This window comes from Narcine bancroftii, chromosome 5 (assembly GCF_036971445.1).
Source record: "Narcine bancroftii isolate sNarBan1 chromosome 5, sNarBan1.hap1, whole genome shotgun sequence".
NCBI lineage: Eukaryota > Metazoa > Chordata > Chondrichthyes > Torpediniformes > Narcinidae > Narcine > Narcine bancroftii.
Genome location: NC_091473.1, coordinates 31,498,736 through 31,525,431, shown reverse-complemented (window position 1 = coordinate 31,525,431; position 26,696 = coordinate 31,498,736). Strand labels below are relative to the sequence as shown.

Sequence of the window (26,696 nt, the reverse complement as noted above, 5' to 3'; positions counted from 1 at the left end):
ACTACCTCCTCCTCCAGCTTTCTGTGTGCCTGAAAGATCATCTCAAGAAAATAGATTTCAATTTCACTCAGGTTTCCAATGCATTATCAGAAAACAATAGAGAATACTCTTTCACATACTGTACATTGATTTCCCCTTACTTTGTTTTATTCAAGACACAATGCACCTCTGGTTTAAAGGAAGTAGTGTGGCTTAATCAGTTACAGCAAATTATAACCAGTGTTAGTCACTCATGAAATTGGATCCAATGCTGATAGCATTATCCCTCAATATTGAAAATAGCTGTGGCTGAATAATAAAATCATCATACCAAAAAGCATAAATATTACATGCTGTTATATTGGGTTAACTGGATTCATGGTAATCATTCGTCACAATCTGTGTGCCATCTTTCATGAATTGTCCAAATAAAGTTTGAAATCATGAGTTATCTTAATTTCATTTTAGCTTTAAATGCTGACCCAAACCTACAAGTTTATAAATTAGCTGGGAGGACTTGGTAATGCTCTTAGCAAGCCTAATCTAAACGTGATTATGTTATTTAAGATTCTGCATTTGATTCTGCACCACAAAAGGAAATGGGTAATTTGAGGTCTGATCTTCTAATGTTGATGATAATCCAATATCTAATCTTCAAATTCAGATCCCAGTGAGTATGAGAAACATAGGTGAATGAAACATGAATTAGGATACTGACAGCAAACTTACAGATCCCTTAAGTTACAGAGAGCAAACTTATAGATCCCTTAAGTTTATCAACGTAACAGACAGATTGCTGATCAGTTCATTGAGTCATCAAATCTATAAATGCAAGTTAATAAATCAGCTCCTCTCTGTCTTAATGTATATTAAACTCATATATATGTTTTCTTATACTTTTAATTTCATTGCAATGAAATAATTAATTAAACATACCTTAGCACCATTATAAATGAGTTGTCTACAAATGTGAAATACTGAATTACCTTATGGTAGAATTTAGAAAAATGGACTAAAATTACATAACTTTATAAAATAAAATCAACAATTTGAAACTCATTGCTTATACAATTTATGATTATTTAAAGCTTCAAAACTATAAATTTAACTTAGACATACAGCACGGTAACAAGCCATTTCGGCCCAGAAGCCGGTGCTACCTAACTTACACCCAATTAACTATGACAAATACACATATAAAAGGCATCACATCACTATTTGTTAACCTTTTTGATCACTCTATCATCATTAGTCAATTGTCAATGCTCCTGCAATTTTCCTCCATGCTTATTTATTTATTGTGCATGTAGGAATATATGAAATGAATAAAAGTACAATTCTTAATTGTAAATAAACTATTATATGGACTAAATCTATTTTACTTACTGTATATGCAATAATTATCAAATCAATTGTTGTCTAATAAAATAAAATATTTTTATGATTTTTTTTTAGCACGTTTATCAGTACCCACCTTTTACCTTGTGTAGAGGAGGAAGGATGGTCATCACCCTATGAATAGTGAACATGCAAGATACTGGAGCTTTACATCGAGAAAAAATGGCACCAGCTGTGCATTATCTGGTGTGAAATTACCTCTGGATCATGCAAATCAGCAGTTAATATGGGGTTATTTTGTTGAAACTTATTTTTGTTGATAAAATAGTTGGAAAACATTTGTACATGATAATAATCATGTAATGAGCGATTGCATTAAGTGGTTTCAACTGCATACTTAGTTGACGTCTTTTGATTCTTCCATTAATCAAACAGATTAAAAAAATTACCATGTGTACATTTTAATCTTGAAGACTGAAATTTAACAATGTGAAATTTTCATTTGGAGATTTATAACACAAGGAATCATAAGTCCTAGCTTCTAGCAATATTTCATGAAAACCAACCTGATTGTCAGCATTGTCATTTTACCAAATATTACTACAGTGTGCAGACTAAGTACTTTTTGTCTGTTCTTGTTCTAATTCTACTTAATTAATTTGCTACGGAAAATGCTGGCTAAAATTTGTGAAATGTACACTTTACTTTTGTAAATGCTTTGAGCCATTCAATGGGCACCTTGGAACATCGTGTACTTTTAAATTTCAGTCAGGCAAGAAAGCAAACTAGTTCATTTCTGACCAATAAACTCAAAGCAAAAAACTTGCAGATCATGGAAATCTGAATGAACAAAAATTCCTGAAGAAACCCAGCATGTCCAGCAGCATCTGTGAAGAGAAAAATAGAGTTTAATGTTTCAGGTCAGTTATCTTTCATTACAACTGGAAAAATGAGAAACCATTCAGAGGACTGGAATAAACTTAATATTTGTGATAGGGTGGCGATGAAGAGAATCTGTGTAAATGTTAGTGTTGTCCAAGAGGATAAGGGATGAAGAACTTAGAAACTGCTGGAAATCAAAATAAAGGAAAATATTGGAGTTACTCAGCAGATAAGGTATCATCTATGGATGGAAAAAGAAACTGTCAACTTTGCAGGTAGGTAACTTTGCATCAGAATTGAGCCTCAAGGTCTGTGATATGTTTACACAAAATATGAGTTGCTGTTCTTTGAGTTTACACTGGACTTCATTGGAACAGTGTAGTAAGCCGAAGACAGATCAAAATAAAGTAAAATTAGTGACAAACGACTGGAAAGTCAAGGTGACCACTGCAGCCTGAAGAGCAGCAGTTTACAAAGCAGTCACCCCATCTCTGCTGTCTCCAGTGGAGGGACGACCACACTGTCAGCATCAAATGCAACGCACAATTCTGTATGAGGTGCAAATGAATCACTGCTTAAGCTGGAAGGAATCTTTGGGTTCCTAGATAGTGGGAAAGAAAATGGTTCTGAGTAAAAAAAATGCAGATGGTATTCCGAATGCAGTAGTGCGGGAAATGCTGTGAGAAGGAATGTGGTTGTTGTCAGGGAAGAGTAAAACAAGAAGACACAGAGGGAACTGTCCCTTCAGAATGTTGAAAGAAGAAGATGTGTAAGGTGGTGGCATCGCATTGAAATTGACAGAAATGATGCAGGATCATCCCCAGAATGTGGAAGATGAAGAAAAGGGAAGTCAACCTTGCATTGGTGAGAGAAGAGAGATGCGAACAAGTGCAAGAAATGGAGTAGCCACAGTTGACAGACACATTTGCCATCCTTCTTGTCTTTGATGGGGGCAGGGGGCAGAGAAGAGGGGGGCACATTTCACAGGGAAAGAAAGGCATCTCAGAAGAAAAAATGTGAAAAGTCTCATAATAAGAACAGCTGCAATAAAGCCAGAGACATTGGGAAAATACAATAGTTACGACACAGGAGAGAGAAGCTATGGTCAATGAACTCATGGCAATCTGAGGGTTTGTGTGGAAACAGATTACTAACTTAAACCTTGAGATTGAGATTGAGATTGATAAGTGAATAAAGGAAAGAATTTTTGATGGACCTCATGAAAGGGGCAGCAGAGTAGAAAATGGGAACAAAGTTAATAAAATCTTTGCTTTCTTCATGATAACATTCATCAATATAATAGAAAGAGGGAGGAGGTCAAGCAGGATTGAAACAAAAACTCTTTCATGCATCCAAGAAAGAGGAAGGCACAGTTTAGACTAAAGTGAGTCACCAAAGCTGCACTACTTATTTGCAGAAAATAGCAGAGTTAGAGTATGTGCTACTCTGGGTCAGAACACTTAGACTTACTGAGAAGGTCAGTACTGTTTCACTCCACCTGGCAGATGTACATTATCATCTCTCTTTCCAATATGACTCCTTGGTGTGACAGGTGTAAGAGTGGAGAAGTGTCATTAATTCATATTTTCTGGACTTGTCCTAGTCTAGAAAAATACTGGACAGAGGTTTTCCATACTTTATCAAAAAAAAATTAATACCGAACCCTTTGGTGGCCCTCTTTGGTACAGTGGGATGGAATGAATCTTCTTGTCCCCAGTTCAGAGATGTGGTATCTTTTTTGCCACTCTTTTGATGAGGTGTGCAATTTTACTTAAATGGAAGGATGCTGTCCCACCTACTCATGATCAGTGGTTGCGCGACATTATGTCCTGCTTGAACATGAAAAATATTCCTTATTCAATTAATAATTCAGTTATAAGATTCCAGACGCTCTAGGTGTCATTTATGACTCACTTTCTTACTTTATAATTTCACTTCAATGAAATTGTCTGATGTATTTTTTTCCACATTCTTTTTATATATTTTTTTTCTACCTTCATTTTTCTTTTAATATTAATTATATAGATAGATAGAATCTGGCAATGCTGTTAGGCAGGGGTTTTGAGTTTTTCTACTAGTTTTAATATACATCATTGGGAATAAATGAATTATGGATATGGTTTACAATTTATGTATGTTTTTTATATACTTAATGTTTTATTAAGTTTGTGTAACTATCCATATCATGTCATTGAATTTTTTTGTAGAAGATCTTTATTAAAATCAATAAAAATATTTTAAAAAGAAATCATCATCTGACACTTTCTCTTGCTCCCACCAGACCATGGCACCAACAATCTATATCAGGTCACTGTCTCCTAGAGAGTCACTCATTATTTTTCATCAGAAGACCACCCCTCTGCAGCAATCAGCCTCAGTCCCCCAATCCCACAAAGCCCACCTTCTACTTCCTCTCCAAAATCCACAAGCCGAACTTTCCTGATAGACTCACAGTTTCAGCCTGGACTAGCCCATCAGAGCTTCACTCATTCTGCTTTGGCTAGTCTATCTCTTCTTGTTCAGCCCCTTCCCTCTTATCTGCAACAACATCTCTGGTGTACTCCACAATATTGTCCAGATCCTGGTCATGACTAATTCATGTTCATCATGGATGTCCAATCATTCAGAGCCTTCATCCTAGACTAGGAAGCCCTCTTTGAACAGAGACTCAACCATTTCCCTCTGCTCCCACCTTCATTTTACTGGCTAAACATATAAAAATTAATGACCATTTTTTAGACGGCACCAGGAGCATCTGAGTCAACTATTGCATGTTCTCTATCACATCTTCCCTTTTGTTCTTTCCACCCTTATTCCTTTATGCAAATTAAAAGACATGTTTTTTTACCAATTCATGAAAGCCTACTGGTCTCCAACTTTAACTCTTTTTCTCTTACAGTAGATACTGCCTGATCAGCTGGTTTTCCAAAATGTTCTGTTTAAATCTCACAATTTTGGCCAGAGCTATACATGAATAAATGTTTTACGTTACTTCTTTTTGCATTCCAGCAAACATTTGTAAGAAAATATTTAAGGTATCTTTGTTGAGAAGTACTTCTTATATTTAGGAATTTCTAATCAATTTAGAACAAACTGATATTTTGCACCCTCCGATTCCTTCTACGCTTGCTGTAAATTTCATAATTCCCATGATGCTGCAATTCACATTTCAGCCTTCCACCTATAGTTTCAAACTGGGCATCTCAATCTCGCTCCAAAATGCACTTCCGTTGTTTGAAGTACTGTGCAGTATGAGGAATGGTCATTTTACTTGATCATTTCAATTCTCCCATGCCTCACACTAATGAGTCTCTTGTTAAACTGGTTTTGAATCAATTCATTTTTGGCTGGCCACAGAATTCCAGACAATCCCAGAAAGTGGGTCTTTAATAATTGCTATAATGCAGTCCCAGTGTCTAGAGATATCATTTTTCATTAATGGCTTTGCTTTCTGTATAGAAATATTCAGGATGTGATATTACATTTCATTTTAATTACGTTTAGGGTGCCACAGTTAGCGTAGTGGTTACTCCAACAATATATAGCACCAGCAACCCGGGTTCAAATCCAGTAGTGTCTGTAAGGAGTTTGTACATTCCCTTACGTCAGCATAGGTTTATAGGTTTCCTCCAGGGGCGCCGGTTTCCTACCACCTTTCAAAAATACACCGGCCTTGTAGGTTAATTAGGTATTTTGGCAGCACAAGCTCATGGGCCTGTTGCTATGCTGTACGTAGAAATTAAATTCTATTATTTTCTGTAGAAGCTGAATAAAACTTAAGAAGGGATTCTCCACACATCTGAGTAAACAATATTTTGTTCTGCAGTCCTGCAATGCAGTATTTGACAGCATCTAACAACTGCTGTGGGACTTCAGTGACACATCACAGGCACTTTGGAAATATCTCCATTGAGATATTTATATTCTAAATCTTGGTCTTGATTGCTTTAATTTCTCTGGAGAATGTTTACATTGATCACTGGTAGTTTAAAGGTCCGTTGCTCTGCTCCTACAGAATTCAGTTGGCAAGTCTGAGGAGATTCACACAGAGAGATTGCACTTGGGAACATATCAGAACAAAATACAATTTCACACAATATACAATGGCACAGAGCATTTAATTCTAGATATGAAGCCAGTGTTGCATTTAGCTGTCCAACACATGATATTCACCAAGCTCATTTGTAAAAAGTTATGTGGCACCAAGCTTCTTGAATATAACCCTGTGCACATATGTAAGTTGATCACAAAAGGATTTACCATTGTCAGCAAAGCATCTGTATTGAATGCCTTTACCAAAAGTCAACAAAATTTGTGCTATTCCTACACTCGTACAACAATCAAAAATGTTATTCTACTGGTTGCATTCTGGTACATTGATGATAACGTTCTGCTGTTTTCTGTACCCAAGCAGAACTTGAACATTTCATTACTTTTGCTGCTAATTTCCATCCTGCTTTCACCTGGACTTGGTGCATCTCTGAATCTTCCATTCTCCTTCCAGATTTATCTATCTTAATCTAAGGCAGTGGTTTTCAACCTTTTACATTCCCCTCACATACCACTTTAAGTAATCTCTATGCCATCAGTGCTCTGTGATTAGTAAGGAATTGCTTAAGGTGGTATGTGAGTGGGAAGGGAAGGTTGAGAATCACTGCTCTAGACTCAATTGTTACTGAAATATTCTGCTTGAGAAAAATTGTCATTGGCCATTTCGTTTGGAGTTATGGAACCGTGCACATGTCGAGTCAATTCTTTGGCTTGGCTTCGCGGACGAAGATTTATGGAGGGGGTAAAAAGTCCACGTCAGCTGCAGGCTCGTTTGTGGCTGACCAGTCCGATGCGGGACAGGCAGACACGATTGCAGCGGTTGCAAGGGAAAATTGGTTGGTTGGGGTTGGGTGTTGGGTTTTTCCTCCTTTGCCTTTTGTCAGTGAGGTGGGCTCTGCGGTCTTCTTCAAAGGAGGCTGCTGCCCGCCAAACTGTGAGGCGCCAAGATGCACGGTTTGAGGCGTTATCAGCCCACTGGCGGTGGTCAATGTGGCAGGCACCAAGAGATTTCTTTAGGCAGTCCTTGTACCTTTTCTTTGGTGCACCTCTGTCACGGTGGCCAGTGGAGAGCTCGCCATATAAAACTTTGCCCTCAGACAGCTCCAAGAAAAGTGTAGAGAACAAAACAAAGGACTCTACATCACCTTTGTTGACCTCACCAAAGCCTTCGACACCGTGAGCAGGAAAGGGCTTTGGCAAATACTAGAGCGCATCGGATGTCCCCCAAAGTTCCTCAACATGATTATCCAACTGCACGAAAACCAACAAGGTCGGGTCAGATACAGCAATGAGCTCTCTGAACCCTTCTCCATTAACAATGGCGTGAAGCAAGGCTGTGTTCTCGCACCAACCCTCTTTTCAATCTTCTTCAGCATGATGCTGAACCAAGCCATGAAAGACCCCAACAATGAAGACGCTGTTTACATCCGGTACCGCACGGATGGCAGTCTCTTCAATCTGAGGCGCCTGCAAGCTCACACCAAGACACAAGAGAAACTTGTCCGTGAACTACTCTTTGCAGATGATGCCGCTTTAGTTGCCCATTCAGAGCCAGCTCTTCAGCGCTTGACGTCCTGCTTTGCGGAAACTGCCAAAATGTTTGGCCTGGAAGTCAGCCTGAAGAAAACTGAGGTCCTCCATCAGCCAGCTCCCCACCATGACTACCAGCCCCCCCACATCTCCATCGGGCACACAAAACTCAAAACGGTCAACCAGTTTACCTATCTCGGCAGCACCATTTCATCAGATGCAAGGATCGACAATGAGATAGACAACAGACTCGCCAAGGCAAATAGCGCCTTTGGAAGACTACACAAAAGAGTCTGGAAAAACAACCAACTGAAAAACCTCACAAAGATAAGCGTATACAGAGCCGTTGTCATACCCACACTCCTGTTCGGCTCCGAATCATGGGTCCTCTACCGGCACCACCTACGGCTCCTAGAACGCTTCCACCAGCGTTGTCTCCGCTCCATCCTCAACATCCATTGGAGCGCTCACACCCCTAACGTCGAGGTACTCGAGATGGCAGAGGTCGACAGCATCGAGTCCACGCTGCTGAAGATCCAGCTGCGCTGGATGGGTCACGTCTCCAGAATGGAGGACCATCGCCTTCCCAAGATCGTATTATATGGCGAGCTCGAGTCAATTAGGTATGAGTCAATTAGTTCAGAGTGAAGCACAAAAGTCTGCATATGCTGTGATTGCCATAAAAACACTGAAATGCTGGAGAAACTCAGCAGGTCATGCAGCATCCATAGGAGAGAGAAAGATACATTGGTAACATTCAGGCCTAAGCCCTTTTTCAAGGAATAAGCAAAGAAACACCTTCAAGGAATCATCTTCAATGAATTTTTGTCTATTCCTTAAAGAAGAGCTCAGTCCCGAAACATTGGCAATATATCTTTATATCCTAAGGATGCTGCAAGACCAGCTGAGTTCCTCCAGCATTACAGTGTGATTTTAGTGATAGAGTTCCCTTGGGCTTGACCTTCTATGCCATCAGCTATTACCTTCAAAATTTCAGCCAACTAATAACATTCTTCCATCAAACATATTTCCCCTCCCCTTTCAGCATTGCAAAGGGACTATTCTCCCTTTACAATTTCCTGGCCACTCTTCTGTCTCCACCAATTAATTCATATCCTACAGCAACAGGGGGTGCAAGACCTCTCCTTTTTCTTTGGTACCATCCATTACTTAAACTGTTCTTCCAAATGCAGAAGTGATTCACTTAAGTTTTTTTTCAATCTATTGCACTATATTCAGTGTTCACAATGTTGTCTCCTTTTTATTAGGGAATTCAAATATTCAGTCCTTAGTATTGCCTGCCATAGTAATTAATTATTCAATCCATTCCCATTCTGACCTGTCTGACTGTTGCGATATGAACAACTTATAATAATGACTAATGCAAGCTTGCAAAAAAAAAAAAACATTTATACTTGTGTAATCATCTAATTTTTTTGGACCATTTTATTGAGCAAAATTAAAAGGATCAGAATCAGAATTTATTGTCATAAAAAGTCATGAAATTCGGTCTCTTGTGGCATCATCATATACACCATCTTACAACAAAATTTTTTTTAAAATACAATAGTGTCTTTGGTTCATTGATTATCCAGGAATCTGATGGCAGTGGGGAAGAAGCTGTCCTTGTGCTGCTGAGTGCTTGTCTTTAGGCTCCTGTACCCTTTCCCTGATGGTAGCAGAGTGAAGAGGGCATGGCCTGGGGAGTGGAGTTTTTAAGGATAGACGCTGCTTTTTTAAGACATTACTTCATATTGATGTCCTCCGTGGAGAGTAGTCTGGTGCCTGTGATGTCGCAGGCCAAGTTAATAACCTCTTGAGCTTATTCTTGTCCTGAGAGTCAGCGCTTCCATACCAGGCAATGGTGCAACCAGCCAGAATGCTCTCCAAGGTACACCTGTATAAGTTTTCGAGAGTCATCGGTGACATTCTGAATCTCCTCAAACACCTCACAAAGTATAGCTGCTGGTGAGCCTTCTTTGTCATTGCATCGACATGGAGACTCCAGGGCAGATCCTCGGAGATGTTGACACCCAGGAATTTGAAGTTCTTAATCCTCTCCACTACTGAGCCTTCGATGAGGACTCGGTCATGTTCCCCTGACTTCCTCTTGAAGTTCACAATCATCTCCTTGGTTTGGCTAACATTTGGCTAACAAGGTTGTTGGCATAACACGGCTCAATGAGTTGATCTATCTCCCTCCTATTCACATTGCTGTTTGTGATTCTGCCGATAACCATAGATAGCATTGGAATTGTGCCTGGCCATACAGTCATGGATGTATAATGAAAAGAGCAGTGGGCTAAGCACACATCCTTGAGGTGCACCTGTGTTGATAATCAGTGGCTAAGAAATGTAGAGAAATGGATTGCAGCTGTCAATGCTCATTTTGGAAACGCTACAAAAGTGACAATATAATGTTCTCTTTAACAGATGAGCTAAGCCATTCACATCTTGTCTTATCTAATTGTTTCATTTCTGTTTCCTGTTACAAGTCACCTTGATTTATCATTCATACCATGCTCGCACTGATGGCTTGAGGGAAAAATACTGTTGCTCAATCTAATTCTAATCTCCATTCCTTCTTTGGACACCAACATCTTTAACCTCTTCCCAGTCCATCAAGAGATGGATATCAACTTCAGGAGGGTCCAGGGGACCACACTCTGCTAACTATTGATGCTTTGCCTTTTGAGGTCATCAAGAGTATCAAGTTCCTTGGAGTGCACTTGGCGGAGAACCTCACCTGGTCCCTTATCATCAGCTCCATAGCCAAGGAAGTCCAGTAGCACCTATACTTCCTGCGAAGGCTGAGGAAAGTTCATCTACCATCCTCCATCCTCACAATTGCATCCTGTGCAACTGCATCACCGCCTGGATTGGAAGCCGTACCACCTCAGACTGCAAGACCATGCAGAGGATAGTGAAGTCCATGGAAATAATCATTGGGGTTTCTCTTCCTACCATGAACAATATCTACAAAACTCAATGCAGGCATAAAGCTATAAACATTGTGAAGGACTCCACACACCCCTCATGTAAACTGTTGTCCCTTCTGCCATCTGGTAGGAGGTACAGTTGCACTCGGGCCCTTATGTCCAGATTGAGCAACAGTATTTTTCCTTCAAGCCATCAGTGCGAGCATGGTATGAATGATAAATCAAGGTGACTTGACTTGATCTATTTATGAAAGAAATACAGTAAAGTTTATTGATTTCTACAATTGGAGACAGTATTGTTATTTTTCTGGGCACCCTTCAGATATCATTATTGTCCTGTCTCTGGATTTTCAGATATCATCATTATTTAAATGGAAATTGTTGTGGTTATATTGTGCTTGGAATTAGTTCCAACAGTGCAGTGAACTGGAATTCATGGTAGTGTGTTGTGCTGATGGCTGGCTCTGCCCCCATCTGCTCATATATAACCCTGGATTTCCGCCTAAACCCAGAACCCTTCTGAAGACCACTGTGAGACCCTACCCTCAGTTATAAGCTAATAAAAGCGTTTGTTCTCCCTCCAGTTGTGAGAGCTTTTATTCACGCTACAAGTTTATTAGCTTATTCCCCAAATGATGGAAGCGCTACTCAATCCAGGGATGCTGCTGATAGACCCTCTGTCCCCCAATGCAGCAGAGTTCACGCACTGGCTAGACTGCTTCCAGACCTACCTGAATGCAACCAGAGACATCTTCCACACTGATGAACTCAGGAGGTCCACACTCATTTCAAGGGTAGGAACAAAAGAGTATGCAGTCATCAGGGACTGCACTACATATGATACTGCCATTGAGGCATTGAAGGCTTGGTAACTGAAGTCACAAAACGAGGACCTAGCAAGGCACCAACTTGTTCTATGTTGCAACGGCCAGGAGAGATCATCGATGACTGCCTGCTGGATCTGTGGATGCTTGCCAAAAAGTGCAGGTACAAAGTGGCTATGGGCCACATTTGTGAAGAAGAGCAGATCGAGGGACACTCTAGTCATGGGGGTCTGCTCAAGATACAGGAGGCAGCGACTGCTTGAGTCGGGTAAGAAGGACCTGGCTAGTCACATTGAACTGGCCAAATCATTGGAACAGGCCAAGCTCGAGAACGACGGCCTCGTAGCCAACGAGCTTGCTCACCCAGGTGACCCCTTCCAAGAACCTGCTGCTCCCACTGACCTAGCCCTAACAGCTGCTGCTTTCCATGCGGGAGTGCTTTTTCTGCAGTAAGAGCCAGCACCCCCGATCTTATTGCCCGGCTAAAGACTCAGTGTCTTCCAGCTGTGGCAAGAAAGGACATTGGATGAGGGTTTGCCATGCGAGAGTAAGTCCAAGGGCTGCACCACCCCCAGATCAGATTCCAGCCCCAAGCTGTCTGCTAAAAATTCACCTGAACCCACTTGCAGCACTACATGCCAACGGGGGGTGGCACTGAGGAAATGGTGCGAAAAGGCGCGGCAGCCATCTTGCCATGACCCAAATTCAAACACGGCTTATCATTGTCAGAGGAGGAAGGAGGGTGGCCATTTTGACGCACCACGAGGTCGACACCATCTTACCCATGCATGGCAACACAGGACGGTGGGGGCCACTCGAATGAGGAGTCTCCAGGGTCCTAGTCTCAATGGTTCTAAACCAGGACAGACCTCACCAGCTCAGCAACTCTATTATGACTGGGAACGTAAACAGACATTCCACTAAATGCCTAATTGACACAATTTCTATTGAAAGTTTCATAGACTCACTGACTGCGGGAATACAACCTAAAGATGCATCCCTCCAATTATCACATATTCCTTGTGTCTCATTCGGATTCTATGCATATCCAACAACATTGTATAGTGCACGTCATTTGAAGGGGGGAAATTTTGTAAAATACGCCTGTATGTACTTGATGAATTGTGTCCTCCGGTGCTGTTGAGTCTGGATTTCCTGTGTCACCTTAAAAGTGTGACCTTGGAGTATTCTGGTCCCCTCCCCCCCATAACAGTTCGGAACAGAGGGCCTCAAAAATCAGAACCCATATTCCGCCTCTCCACATTGAATATCAACCCCCCCCCTTTATTCCTGAATCTGTCCCAAGACTGCAAAACTATTGCCACCAAGAGCAGTAGGTACAGCACACCAGACCGATATTTTAAAAGTCTGAGACGCAACATCTGCTCGATAAAGGTATCATCGAACCTAACACCAGCCCCTGGAGAGCGCAAGTGGAAGTGGTAAAAGGGGAGAACAAGTCCAGGCTAGTAATTGACTATAGCCAAGCTATAAATTGGTACACACTACTGGACGCATGCACCCTCCCTCCCATTTCGGACATGGTGAATGATATTGTTCAGTATCGGATCTATTCGACCATTGACCTGAAAGCTGCTCATCACCAGCTGCCAATCCATTCTGCGGACCTTCCATATATGGCATTTGAGGCTAACGGTCATCTCTATCAATTCCGGAGAGTCCCTTTTGGTATTATTAATGGGTTTTCTATCTTCCAGAGATAAATGGACAGAATGGTAGATGAGTATTGGTTGAAGGCTACCTTTCCCTTTCTCGATAATGTCATCATTTGTGGCCATACCTTGGAAGACAATGATGCCAACCTCCCGAGCTTTCTCCACGAGGGGAAAGCCCTGAACCCCACTTACAACTTAAGCAAGTGTGTGTTCAGGACTAAACATTCGGCTATCCTTTGGTTACGTGGTGGAGAATGGCATCATTGGCCCTGACCCCAATAGGATGTGCCCCCTGTTAGAGCTCCCTGTTCCCAGGACCACAAAGGCTTTGAGGAGACGCTTGGGGATTTTCTCATATTACACCCAATGGATCCCTTAATACACTGATAAGGTTCCCCGTCTCTTAAAAGCCACTAATTTCCCCCTCTCGGCTAAAGCCCAAACGGCTTTTAACTACCTCCAAAACCACATTGCGAAAGCCGCCATGCATGCAGTGGATGAGAATGTACTTTTCCCAAGTGGAAAACAATGCTTCGGACATAGCCCTGGTCGCTACCCTCAACAAAGTGGGCAGGCCAATTGTATTCTTTTCATGGACATTACAAGGCATGAGTTCCAGAACCTATCTGTGGAAAAGGAGGCTCAAGCCATTGTAGAAGCCGTGAGGCACTGGAGATGCTACCTAGCTGGTATAAGATTTACATTCCTCACTGACCAGTGCTCGGTCACATTCATGTTTAATAATGTTATGAGGGGAAAAATCAAAAATGACAAAATTGCTAGGTGGAGGATCGAACTCTCCACCTACAATTATGATATTGCCTATTGGCCAGGAGCCCTTAATGACCATCCGGATGCCTTATCCAGAGGAATATGTGCCTCTACACACACACTGGCCAATTGCAGTCTCTGTATAATGAGCTCTGCCGTCCAGGGGTCACCCGCATGACTCATTTTGTCAAGGCGTGCAATCTGTCCTACTCCATGGAAGTCGTCAGGGAAATTACCAGGTCTTGCCAGGTCTCCCCAGAGTGTAAACCGCACTTCTACCACCCCGCAAAGGAGCACCTGAACAAGTCATCCAAGCCCTTTGAATGGCTCAGTGTTGATTTTAAGGGATCTCTCCCTTCACCGAACAGGAACACTTTATTTTCTCTATCATTGATGAGTACTCCTGCTCCCGTTCACCATTCCCATGTCCAGACACATGCATTTCATCAGTCATAAAGGCCCTAGTTTCCATTTTCACCCTGTTCAGATATCCCAGCTATATTCATAGAGACTGGGGCTCATCCTTTATGAGTGACGAGCTACATCAGTATCTGCTAGCGAGGGGCATCACATTCAGTAGGACTACCAGCTATAACCCCCTGGGGGAATGGGCTGGTTGAAAAGGTGAACACCACAGTCTGGAAGGGTGTCAAACTGGCCCTGAAGTCAAAAGGTCTCCATTCCATCCGGCCGCTACTATGTACTGTGACCAATGCTACTCCTCATGAGCACCTATTTTGAAAGAAGGTTGGCATCGGAAGCTATACTCCCTACCTGGCTCACAATTCCTGGTCCAGTCCTTCTCAGGAAGCACGCGAGAAGAAGCAAGACCGAACCCCAGTCAGGGCCTCCCCTCCACCATAGAGCCAGAGACCCAGCCCGCCTCTTTTCCCTCACAAGGGGACCAGAAGACCCAAGGAGTCCAAGGCCTCCTTGTGCTAAGGCACTCCATCAGAATCTCCAGACCACTTAAATCTGTAAATTTGCAAATAACTGTATATTTTTTTTAAACTTTTTTTCTTTTCTGAATCCACATTCTCTGTCTTCATTCACAGACCCCAAATTCGACAGGTAGGGGTGAATGCAGTGAACTGGGATTAACTGATGGTGTGTTGTGCTAATGGCTGGCTCCGCCTCCCAGCTCCACTCCCATCTGCTCACATATAAACCTGGATTCTCGCCTAAACCCAGAACCCTTCTGAAAACTACTCCAAGACCCTACCCTCAGTTATAAGCTAATAAAAGTGTTTATTCTCTCTCCAGTCATGTGAGTTTTTATTTGTGCTACAAATTGTACTTAAACTATTATTCATTCTCAATCAGAAGTCTAATCCTTGCAGAATACTTGGTTTGATGTCCTGCTAGATATCAATGGACAAACAACATTGTCTTGATTATGAGCCACAAGTTCTCAAAATATTTAATTTTTTTCCCCTTCTCAGACTTTGTGACCTTCCAGGAGCATTAATAGACTTGTTGTAAAATTATTGTAGACATTCATGAAATAAAATAAAATTCCTTTTTATTCATGTCTGTCCTTCATCTATGAATGGGTTTATATAGTAAATACATTATTCTATACTGCCCGGACCGGGGCCGCCACTGCTTTCCCTGTGCCCAGACCGGGGCCACCACCTCCTTCTTTCTGCCCGGACCGGGGCCTCCGCCTGCTTTGTTCTGCCGAGGCTGGGGCCTCCGCTCCGCCTCCCCCTCGCTTCTGCTCGGACCGGGGCCTCCGCCTGCCTCACTCGTCCGAGGCCGGGGCCGCCGCCTCCCCCTCGCTTCTGCCCGGACCGGGGCCTCCACCTGCCTCACTCGTCCGAGGCCGGGGCCTCCACCTCCCCCTCGCTTCTGCCCGGACCGGGGCCTCCACCTGCCTCACTTGTCCGAGGCCAGGGGGCCGCCGCCTCCTCCTCGCTTTTGCCCGGACCGGGGCCGGGGCCGCCGCTGCTTTCCCTGTGCCCGGACCGGGGCCGCCGCATCCTTCTTTCTGACCGGACCAGGTCCTCTGCTGCAGGCCCCTCCAGCCCAGGTAAGAAACCTGCATAGGAGAAGGCCACTACGATATAAAACCTACGACCCAAGGACCTCGCTGCCACGTCCCAGTTTGCTTGGCCACGGCACGAACCATGGTGTAAAGGGTGGGGCCAGTACTGCACACACTGCACTCCACCTAAAAGCTCCTTTGCACAGGCCCGAGGTCAGGTCCATGTCCTCCCCCTCCACGTCCTCCCCGTCAAAAGATGCTCACAAACTCAAGCTAGCATGCTGGAACATCAGAACCATGCTAGACAAGGCTGACAGCCACCGACCTGAACGTCGGTCTGCCCTTATCGCACATGAACTCCTCAGACTCGACATTGACATAGCCGCTCTCAGTGAAGTCCGCCTTGCAGATGTAAGCAGCCTCCAAGAACGCGGTGCGGGCTACACTCTCTACTGGTCTGGCAAGCCAATGGATGAACGACGCCCATCTGGTGTAGGCTTCATGGTCAAGAACTCCATTGCCTCCAAACGCGAAAACCTCTCAACAGGCCACTCTGACTGGATTACATCCATGCGACTCCCCCTTCAAAACAAGCGTCGCATCACCCTCATCAGTGTCTATGCTCCAACCCTCCAGGCAGAACCAGCAGAAAAAGACAAGTTCTACACTGATCTGCGCAACCTCATCCAATGCACCCCTACAGCCGACAAGGTTGTCATCCTTGGCGACTTCAACGCTCGTGTCGGCAAAGACTCAGAAACCTGGCCAGGAATCCTGGGCAAGCATGGTGTCGGCAAGTGCAATGACAACGGGTGCCTCCTGTTGGAGCTCTGTGCAGAACAGCGGCTTGTCATTACAAACACCCTTTTTCAGCAGAGGGACAGCCTGAAGACTACCTGGATGCATCCCCGATCCAAACATTGGCACCTCCTGGACTACGTCCTGGTGCGAGAAAGAGACAAACGAGATGTGCTCCACACCAGGGTCATGCCCAGCGCAGAATGCCACATTGACCACCGGCTGGTTCGCTGCAAGCTCAACCTTCACTTCAAGCCAAAGTCCAGGAACAGTAAAGCCCCCAGAAAGAGGTTCAATGTTGGAAACTTGCAGTGAGACGAAGTGAGAGGAAACTACCAGGCAAACCTCAAAGCAAAGCTTGAGGATGCAATCCACCTCACGGACTTGTCCCCTGAAACCATCTGGGATCAGCTGAAGACTACCATACTGCAATCCACTGAAGAGGTACTGGGCTTCTCCTCCAGGAAAAACAAAGACTGGTTCGACGAAAACAACCAGGAAATCCAGGAGCTGCTGGCAAAGAAGCGAGCTGCCCTCTAGGCTCACCTTGCAAAGCCGTCCTGGCCAGAGAAAAAAAACGAGCCTTCCATCGCGCATGCAGCCATCTTCAGCGCAAACTCCGGGAGATCCAAAATGAGTGGTGGACTAGCCTTGCCAAACGAACCCAGCTCAGCGCGGACATTGGCGACTTCAGGGATTTTTACGAGGCTCTAAAGGCTGTGTACGGCGCCTCACCCCAAGTCCAAAGCCCGCTGCACAGCTCAGAAGGCAAAGTCCTCCTCAGCGACAAGATCTCCATCCTCAACCGATCTCTTTTCAGTGCCAACCGCTCAGTCTAAGAATCCGCCCTGCTCCAGCTCCCTCAACAGCCCCTAAGGCTAGAGCTGGATGAGGTCCTCACCCGGGAAGAGAGATATAAGGCAACTGAACAACTGAAAAGTGGCAAAGCAGCAGGTATGGATGGAATCCCTCTCAGAGGTCTGGAAGGCTGGCGGCAAAACTCTGCATGCCAAACTGCATGAGTTTTTCAAGCTCTGCTGAGACCAAGGAAAGCTGCCTCAGGACCTTCGTGATGCCATCATCATCACCCTGTACAAAAACAAAGGTGAGAAATCAGACTGCTCAAACTACAGGGGAATCACGCTGCTCTCCATTGCAGGCAAAATCTTCGCTAGGATTCTCCTAAATAGAATAATACCTACTGTCGCCGAAAATGTTCTCCCAGAATCACAGTGTGGCTTTCGCGCAAACAGAGGAACTACTGACATGGTCTTTGCCCTTAGACAGCCCCAAGAAGAGTGCAGAGAACAAAACAAAGGACTCCACATCACCTTTGTTGACCTCACCAAAGCCTTCGACACCGTGAGCAGGAAAGGGCTTTGGCAAATACTAGGGCGCCTCAGATGCCCCCCAAAGTTCCTCAACATGGTTATCCAACTGCATGGAAAACCAACAAGGTCGGGACAGATACAGCAATGAGCTCTCTGAACCCTTCTCCATTAACAATGGCGTGAAGCAAGGCTGCGTTCTCGCACCAACACTCTTTTCAATCTTCTTCAGCATGATGCACAAACAAGCCATGAAAGACCTCAACAATGAAGACGCTGTTTACATCCGGTACCGCACGGATGGCAGTCTCTTCAATCTGAGGCGCCTGCAAGCTCACACCAAGAACAAGAGCAACTTGTCCGTGAACTACTCTTTTGCAGATGATGCTGCTTTAATTGCCCATTCAGAGCCAGCTCTTCAGCGCCTGACGTCCTGTTTTGCGAAAATTGCCAAAATGTTTGGCCTGGAAGTCAGCCTGAAGAAAACTGAGGTCCTCCATCAGCCAGTTCCCCACCGTGACTACCAGCCCCCCCCACATCTCCATCGGGCACACAAAACTCAAAACGGTCAACCAGTTTACCTATCTCGGCTGCACCATTTCATCGGATGCAAGGATCGACAACGAGATAGACAACAGACTCGCCAAGGCAAATAGCGCCTTTGGAAGACTACACAAAAGAGTCTGGAAAAACAACCAACTGAAAAACCTCACAAAGATTAGCGTATACAGAGCCGTTGTCATACCCACACTCCTGTTCAGCTCTGAATCATGGGTCCTCTACCGGCATCACCTACGGCTTCTAGAACGCTTCCACCAGCGTTGTCTCCACTCCATCCTCAACATTCATTGGAGCGACTTCATCTCCAACATCGAAGTACTCGAGATGGCAGAGGCCAACAGCATCGAATCCACGCTGCTGAAGATCCAACTGCGCTGGGTAGGTCACGTCTCCAGAACGGAGGAGCATCGCCTTCCCAAGATCGTGTTATATGGCGAGCTCTCCACTGGCCACTGAGACAGAGGTGCACCGAAGAAGAGGTATAAGGACTGCCTAAAGAAATCTCTTGGTGCCTGCCATATTGACCACCGCCAGTGGGCTGATATCGCCTCAAACCGTGCATCTTGGCGCCTCACAGTTCGGCGGGCAGCAACCTCCTTTGAAGAAGACTGCAGAGCTCACCTCACTGACAAAAGACAAAGGAGGAAAAACCCAACACCCAACCCCAACCCACCAATTTTCCCTTGCAACCGCTGCAACCGTGTCTGCCTGTCCTGCATCGGACTTGTCAGCCACAAACGAGCCTGCAGCTGACGTGGACATTACCCCTCCATAAATCTTCGTCTGCGAAGCCAAGCCAAGGAAAGAAGACGTTATTCTATATTCTCTTGTGAAGCTAACAGTACATCAGACCTCAAACAAGAAATATGTTCATCAAGATTCTTCAGTTTGCCTTGGTTGCATTCTCCCATTTTTCAGTTTATTTTAATGTATATGGGATTGTCGTTTTAAGAGAATAAATGTTGCACAGCCCTGCAGGCTTTGGAAAGTGACTGTGAAATGGCAACAGGCTTTAAACAGCATGTTCCTAAATTGGATACATTTGCAGAGTGAGGAGAGAAGCCCTGGAATTCTCAGGCGCAGAGACTAGGTGACCAACATTTTGAAGAAGCAGTGTACACCTTTCCATTTTAAGGAGGCAGCACAGGAGCAAACAGCTCTCTGAAAAAGAAACACTTTCCTGGATTGGCCTCATACGTGGTTATAGACGAGGTGTCTGATTTCCTCCTGTCAGCTATAGAGGAATGAATATGTAGGCAATCTGTCTGATTTCCTTCTGTTTGTTATAGAGGATTGAGAAATGCCACTCTGTGACCAAGATTGAAGGTCACTTTTGTTCAACTAACCCCTGAAAAGGGTTCTACTTGCAGAAGAAATACTGCGCTTGGATAGTGACCATTGTGAGAGTCACTTGAGTTCCGCTGACCCACAAAAAGGGTCCTGGAAGCTTTGAGTGCATCACTTGCTTGGTATCCCCTATGCCATAGAAGAGGGGAGTTTTGGTTGGTACTGTCCAAAAAGTACATTTCATCAACAAGGGTTTCATGAGTTAATCAACATTCTGTCACCCCCCCAGTCTCTCACCCACCATGAATTGTTAATTTCATCTACAGCAGGTCTGTCTCAACCATCTAAAGCCTACGTCAGTGAATTTCTGAAACTGAAGTTTGGACTTAGAATTGCCTTTTGAGAATTGTGCCTTGAGCTGTGGTGCTTGAGGTATTCTACACACATCAGTATATTCGTGTATAGTTGGGGGTTAAGTTAGTTAAGTTTAGATAAGTAAATAAATTAGATGAGGCATTCTATCATTGATAGTTAATAGTTAAAAAATATATATTTAAATATACCACTGTCTGGGCTAATTTCTATTGCTGCTCTCTGGTACGCAACAGCCTTTCAAAGCTCAAAGCCATTTCTCCCCCCAGGCTTAGCTTTTTCTCCTACCCTTGGGTTCCATCTTTGTGCAAGCAAGCTTAAAGCATATCAAAAGCTCTTGCAAAGTCTTTCCCCACTATAAGGATGTTGGTGCTGCTTTTGTTGAACTCACCTGGCTTGCCAAAGTCCCATCTCACCAGAAATTATCCCTCAGGAATCTCAAGCTTTCCTTCTTACCATTTTGCACCATTCCTCCTACCTTTCTTTCCTCCATTTCTGTACTTACTCAGAATCAGTCAGAATTTATTATCGTGAACATGTGTTACAAAATTCATTGTTTTGAAGCAGCATTACAGGTGCAAAATTGCTATAAATTACATTTAAAAAAAATGTAAAATAAATTAATTCAAAAGAAGAGAACGTGAGGTAGTGTCTATGGTTCATTGTCCATTCATAAAATCTGATGGCAGAGGGGAAGAAGCTGCTTTTGCCCCATGGGTGTTTGTCTTTAAACTCCTTCTTGATGATAGCAGTGACAAAAGGGCATGGGTGGAGAGTTTCCTTGAAGATACAGGATGCTTTCATGCTTTCTTGAGACACTGCCTCTTGTAGATAGCTTTGATGGAGTGAAGTCTGCTACCCAAGTTCATAACTCTCTGTAGTCTTTTCCCATCCTGTGCATTGGCACTGCCATACTAGACAGTGATGCAACCAGGCAGAATGCTCTCCATCTGTAGAAATTTGCAAGCGTCTTTGGTGACCAAATCTCCTCTCGAGGTATAGTTGCTGGTGAGTCTTTTTGGTTGCATCGACATGGAAACCCCAGGATACCTCTTCAGAGATGTTGACGTTCAGGAATTTGAAGTTCTTAACCATTTCCACTGCTGACCCCTCAGTGAGGACTGGTTTGTGTTCTCCCAATTTCCTCCTAAAGTAGTCCACAATTTGTTCCTTAGTTTACCTAACAATAAGTGCAAGGTTATTGTTGTCACGGTGTTAAACCAGCCAATTTATCTCACTGCTGTACACTTTTCCTTATTGTCGTTTGTGATTCTTTTGACAATTGTGGTGGCATTTGTAAATTTGAAGATTGCATTTGAATTGTGCCTTGCCACACAGTAATGGATGTAGAGTGAGTAGAGCAGTAGGCCAAGCATGCATCCTTGTGGTGTGCTTGTGTTGGTTGTCAGTGAGGAGGATACGTTGTTTCAGATTCATTTGATTGTGGCATGGGAAAAAAATCAAGGTTTCAGTTGCAGAAGCTTAAGTTTTGAAGCTTGGTGACCAGAACTGAAGGCAAGCAGGAGTTGAAAACTAAGCTGTCATGGATGAAAACCAACCTGATGTTAAAATAATCCAAGGTTGGGTGGAGAGCCAATGAGATAGCATCTCCTGTGGAAGACAAGATCTTATTTGAAACCAATATGATGAATATACTTTGCAAAAATAATGAGAAAAATAAACTGGTTTCCAACCATAAGGGAAGAGATGGGAAGAATGGGCAGGGACGAGTTTTAGTCATTCATTTACTAGTAATGCATGTGTATTTCAAATTAAAAAAAATAGAATAATGGGTCAAGGATATCACTTAATGACTTCAGAGCTTCCTGAAGAAGTTTGGTAAACAGCCCGAAATTGTGGTCCACATCAATGCCAACAACATGGGTGAGGAGAGTTTGAGTGTGGAAAGAGGTTAGAAAACAAGACCACACAGAGAGCTATCTCAACAGCAGAGGCAATTCCATGGGAAACTAGAAACCGAGTCAGATACTTGCAAGCTATGGCGGGGCTTCTAGGCCATTACATCCTACAAGGTGAAGCCCAACATCATAAATGGCTGTGATGCTTCACTATCTGATGAGCTGATCATCTTTTATGCTCTCTTTGAAAAGAAGAATTGAATTAAACTGTATTCATGAGAATCCCTGCAGAAGCTGACTTCTTCAGGAAGCTCTGAAGTCATTAAGTGATATCCTTGACCCATTATTCTATATATATATATATATATAAACATTTATCTATCTATCAATTAATCTATTAATTTATCTATTTATTTATTTATTTTTTTGAAATACAGATGCATTTCTAGTAAATGAATGACTAAAACTCGTCCCTGCCCATTCTTCCCATATCTTCCCTTATGGTTGGAAACCAATTTATTTTTCTTATTATTACAAAGTATATTCATCATATTGATTTCAAATAAGATCTACTAATAAAAACAACCAGTAAAATTACCCTTAAGTATATGGTTTATGCTGTTCTTATATTTTCCTTTTGTTATCTGCACCATGCCTGCATTTATGATTGCATCTACTCTTAGACACTTCACTGATAAAACAATAAAGATTAGAGGATTTACTGAAAATTAGAAGAAAAATCAGCACATAAATTGAACATTTGGCATCTGAACAATTTTATAATATTTGCTTTTCCCTTGGAAAGTAATGAGCATATGCATGTGTTGCCCAGGTTTCCGCAGTTTTTTTCTTTCCAAGTCACATGAATTATACAAGCATTAATGTTCGATGAAAAATAGTAAATACATTTTAAATTGTTTAATAAAAATTGTGTTAAGAGCGCAAATTTTGTGATTTATATGCATTAAAATTTAAAGAAAAATTTGTGCTAAATAGCCATTCATGACTACCTAACGTGGACACCCTATTTGTTGGTTTAAAAGAGTTAAAATAGATTATAGAGTCACATTTTATTTACCTACCTTTTAAAGCTTAAATACACATACAAGTAATGCAAAATAATGTTATGTGTTTGTTCTTTCATGCAAAATTCAATAGTAATTCCAATGTAAGCTGAACTTACCATTACTGAGCATTGAGACATTTTCTTGGTGACGGTCAGGGCTTTCTGAGAGGATTAATTCTTCCCCATCCATCACAAATTCAGACATCTACCAAGACAGGTGTGTTGAAAATCAGCAGGAAGTTTCATTGGATACTAAATACCAAATTTCTATTTCTTTACTAATAAAATCTGAAAGTTTAGCAGCATAATGATTTCCTGAGTACCATAACTTTTGTTTATATTTCCTTCACTTTCTGCCAGTATGATAGAACCACGTCAGGCTAAAAAAAGCCTAGTTGCACAGCAAGTTTACAAGTTGAGACAAGAATTATTCAGAATTATACTCATGTACAAAAGGGGTTTGACCGTGCAGTTTACAATATAAATCACTGAAATGAAGCAATTCACCATCAACCCCAAGAGATTGGCAGCTGTCACCAACTGTTTGTCAAAAAGGAAACAACATCGGGTCTGGGTGTTTGACCTCCTCCCATGACATAGTTAATACAAGAATCAAACACTAAGAGAACATTATAAACCAGTGGTTACAGAATATAGCTCCAATGTGCATAGATAACAACATAGACCAACAGATAACAACATGGACCTGCAGTAAACAAGTGCAGGACGTCATATACCGGAGACAGCAGCGTCTCGAAAGAAGCCAGGCTCTCCCCCTACCTGCCCAGCCCGAACAACACCGTCAGCGACCCCAATGCAGAAGCCCCTATTCAGTGACGGCTCCGATCTGCCCCTCCGGCATCTCTTGGGTGTCGCTCCGTGCACAGAGCGCGTGCGCGAGCGACGAGTGAAGGGGAGGAGAGAGGGAAAGGAGGATCGGAGAGAGGAGAGGGAAGAGAGGAGAGAAGGGTTGGGAGGGAGGCAAGGAGAGAGGGAAGGGAGGTGGGACAGGAGAGAGGGATGGGTGGAGGGGAGGAAGGAAAGGAGAGAGAGAGAGAAGGGAAAGGCCAGAAAGACAGGAACGTGGGAGGAGGGAAGGGATGGAAAGGAGAAAATGAAAGGGGAGGGATGGATGGGGTAAAGAAGCAATGATAGAGTGGGTGGAATCAGAGGAAGGGGGAATGATAAAGAAGTATAAGAAGAAGGGGATAGAAAGATGAGAGCAGCGAGGAACCAAAAGGAAGGTGGACCATGAGAAGTAGGAGGGAGGGGAGAAGCATTGGGGAAGAGAGCAAGAGGAAGAATGGAGAACATGTTGGGAAAAGGAGTGGCAGGAGGAGGGATGGGGTAGGAAAACAGGGGGGGGGGATGGAGAGGAGGGGCAGGACAATGGGGATAAGGAAAGTAAATGGAAAGGGACAGGACATCAGGTAAGTAGTATGAGGAAGTTTGGAGGAGGGGTTGGTGAAAGGTTTGGGAAGGTAGGGTTAGAAAGAAGTAATTGGAATGAAAGGAATAGAGGCATAACAAGAAGGGAAGGGATGGGAAATCAGGAGACAGTGGAGAAAGAGGAGAATGGGAATGTGAAATAGAGGGCAAGTAGAAAATGGAGGGTGAGAGGAAGGAACAAAAGAAGACAGGGGAAGGAACAAAAGACAGAGGTCAAAGAGGGAATTTAGTGAGGGAGGAGAGAATAATGGAGAGGAGGAGGAAATTATGTTGGAAAAAGGGACTGAGGCACTTTCTTTTGGAATACTAAGGCACAACTCAGCAGATTTTTAGGATCCAGTTGTACTGGTGTCCTTGTCATTATTCAACTTCCCTTCACCATAACGGGAAACAGATAATCTGCCCATTACCACACTCCTATCAAATTGTGTCACATGCTCTGCGTAACATCCTTTACTACATTTACAAAATACTTAATTGACTATTACGCACTCTGGATCCACTGAAAAAGTAGTGAAAATAACAAACAAAGTTAAGATTGGTTTCTCTGAATGGGACATGGAAAACTGACTGAAGAAGATTTAGGAACACTTAGGATGTTGAGTAAAATGCAAGGGTCAGGTCGCAAACATTGGATATCCTTCAGTAAAAGGAGGATTCAGGTGATGGATTCTAGATTGAGATCATTTATAATCTCATTGGACTTGTTCTCTTACCCCACCCTAACATGTATTCACTGGCCTAGTGTTTCCTCTGTGACAAAGACCTTGACTCAGAGCAGTACCAGAGAGGTGATGTTTACAGTCCAGATAGACCGAATCTAAGGAGTCCATGTCACAATAAATTAAAACAAGGATCAGTAAGGTATCTGCAAGTCTTTGAGCAGCATTCCTTCACATCTTTAAGATCTACTTTGTTTTCAATTGACTCACCAGCAAATTTGCAAGGTGAGAAAGAGAGAAGGGTTTGTCTTGCTAATTGACCCATTTCTCTGTCTGCAGCTTATACTGCTTTAATGTAACATATACTCTAATAATTTTTATAGGGAAGTTTAAATGGGAATTGCATGTTGATTGACATTGCATTTTACATACAAAGAACTCCTTTAATGAAGTTGCATCAAGTTTTACAAGGACAATGTACTCAATCAGATTTTCAATCAATTGTACCCTACTATTCAATTCCATTGTACAGAAAAGCAAAAAAATTGGAATTAAATTTCTATATTGCTTTGTTTTAATATTCCAATACATGTAACAGTGACGCTAGTGAAAGAATACAGTTCTTTTGAGATTTCAAGGAGGTTGTGAACCAGAATTAAGAAGGATAACTAGATAATGTTTCTACAGTAAAAGAGTTTCAGCAACTAGACTGAGATAATTCTCATTCCTTTCATCAGGTGAAAATGCCTGGTTTCCATTCATTCACATGATAAACATGCGGAAATTAATCTGTGCTTATTCGACAGTGAATTGTCTTAGCCCTTCACTTCCTCTTCTAGCAAATATTTTAGGTGGAATCGTATTTTATTGGAGTCATTCTATTACTATGTTTTCAAATCTTTCTACACTTTTCTTTGGCTTGGCTTCGCGGACAAAGATTTATGAAGGGGTAATGTCCACATCAGCTGCAGGCTCGTTTGTGGCTGACAAGTCCGATGCGGGACAGGCAGACACGGTTGCAGCGGTTGCAAGGGAAAATTGGTGGGTTGGGGTTGGGTGTTGGATTTTTCCTCCTTTGTCTTTTGTCAGTGAGGTGGGCTCTGCGGTCTTCTTCTGCCCGCTGAACTGTGAGGCGCCAAGATGCATGGTTGGAGGCGATATCAGCCCACTGGCAGTGGTCAATGTGGCAGGCACCAAGAGATTTCTTTAGGCAGTCCTTGTACCTCTTCTCTGGTGCACCTCTGTCTCAGTGGCCAGTGGAGAGCTCGCCATAGAACACGATCTTGGGAAGGCGATGGTCCTCCATTCTGGAGATGTGACCTACCCAGCGCAGTTGGA

The 26,696-nt window shown here is 43.1% G+C and overlaps 1 long non-coding RNA gene across 1 annotated transcript; it reads right to left on the bottom strand.

Annotated features, from left to right (window-relative positions):
- Positions 1–1,758: 1,758 nt before the first annotated feature.
- On the bottom strand, positions 1,759–24,127 carry LOC138762652 (uncharacterized). The gene is made up of 3 exons (XR_011357021.1): positions 24,028–24,127; positions 23,365–23,452; positions 1,759–2,204 (listed from the first exon to the last, which is right to left on the bottom strand). It is a non-coding gene; the product is annotated as an uncharacterized lncRNA (long non-coding RNA).
- Positions 24,128–26,696: the final 2,569 nt, after the last annotated feature.